Source organism: Seriola lalandi, unplaced genomic scaffold, assembly GCF_002814215.2.
Source record: "Seriola lalandi dorsalis isolate HSWRI2012SDOR001 ecotype SW California unplaced genomic scaffold, Sedor1 jcf7180002054404, whole genome shotgun sequence".
Classification (NCBI taxonomy): Eukaryota; Metazoa; Chordata; class Actinopteri; order Carangiformes; family Carangidae; genus Seriola; species Seriola lalandi.
The window spans coordinates 302,082-303,695 of NW_019524957.1; the positions used below are offsets into that span (position 1 = coordinate 302,082).

The 1,614-nt window shown below is 39.8% G+C and overlaps 1 protein-coding gene across 1 annotated transcript in view; it reads right to left on the reverse strand.

Annotated features, from left to right (window-relative positions):
- The window catches only part of LOC111657509 (kelch domain-containing protein 3), a 16,065-nt gene that overhangs the window by 5,500 nt on the left and 8,951 nt on the right, over positions 1–1,614 (reverse strand). The window lies entirely within an intron of this gene.

A 1,614-nucleotide genomic window follows, 5' to 3' on the forward strand; every position in this document is an offset into this window, starting at 1 on the left:
AAGTTAAATGGGATGGAATTTTTAAGTTTTGGTCATGACCACGCCTCTTAAATTCCCGCTGCATTCAAGTAGTATAGGAAGGTTCGCTGTTCCCGAGGTAATTTTTCAACTTAGTGGATGCTACAAAGAAGATTTTTTATGTTTTAATACTCAAAACATGTAAAAAAGACATGGTTAGCCGTGTCTGGTGATATTTCATGTTGTTATCAACTATGCAGAATAGGGATCGACCGATTATCGCCGCCGATATTCAGCATTTTGACGCATATCGGCATCGGCCTTTTTTAAAATTCGACAGCCGATAAGAGATCAATTTAAAACTGGGTTATTTTGGCCTGTCTCTTATACACATCTAACTGATCATCTTTCACACCTGGCCAATCTCTGTGTGAAGAGGGTGAACTTCACAGATTGTTGCTTTTGGGAAGTTACAGAATGTGTTGGACACAGACGTCGCCCAGTTTAACTTTAGAAATGTGTAGCAGGAGGCGTTTAAGATGCTCAGCACATTGAAGCTGTTACAGTCAGAGTCAGAAGAGATGAAGTCTGAGCGTGGACACTGAACGTTGATTGAGCACGACGACATAATCTACAACGTGTCACAAACATCAAACGTTTGATACAAAGGGAATCAGTCCAGATGTGACTGCAGCGCTGTGGGGACAAGGTCCTGCCAGATGTGTATTCTGACTATTTGATGAAAGTCCATGTGGGACTCTTAAACCAGTCTCATCTGTAAATAATCAGCTGTGTTATGAAAGCACTCACCAACAAGAAGCTTCGTGAGGAATCTTTGATTTGGAAGAAGTTGAAATTCACAGGTGTAGTCTCCACTGTCAGTCACCTTCGTGTTTCTGATCATTATGGAGGCGTCGCCATTCTTCAGCTCTCCAGGAAAATGAGAGACACGACCTTTGAACTGCTCATGTTGACCTGATAGACCCTGACTGGAGGAAAGGCCATTATCATACAGATACACGTCCTTCTGACCGTCTTTCTTCCACTCAAAGCGTTTCTTCGTAATGTCCTCTGTGATGGAACAGGGTAAAGTCACATCACTCCCTTCTGTCACTTTGATGATCTCTGGTCCTGGAAGATAAAAACAGGTATTAATCAGTATGTTTACCTGCAGGGTAATTAAGTGAAGACAGACGTGTCTGTTGTTCAAACAAAACATCAACTGATGATAAAACAAGAAAGTTAGATTGTCCTCAGAAAATCCTCTGAACTGTCAGACTGTATATTTACACTTGTTCCTTTCTTTCTTTCTTTCTTTCTTTCTTTCTTTCTTTCTTTCACATATATTTATCATTTTCTATCTGGATTTTTTATCTTTTATACTTCTTGAACAACATTTAAAAAAGAAAATAGAATAGAGTCTCAATTACAGAGAAATAGAAATTTCCTCATAGACCTCTGAAAACACTTTGTCCTTTTGGCTGGAGGAGAACTGAAAGAGAAACAAGTTCTCTAAATGTTTAATGGTCAAGATTTCCTGAAAGTTTTTATCTAAGTTTCCAAATAATTCCCATGACCCCTCCACCTTAGTCTCAGTGTCTCTGCCAAGATTTCCCGCCTTCTGTCCAACCTGTGTGTGTCTGTGTCTGTGTGTGT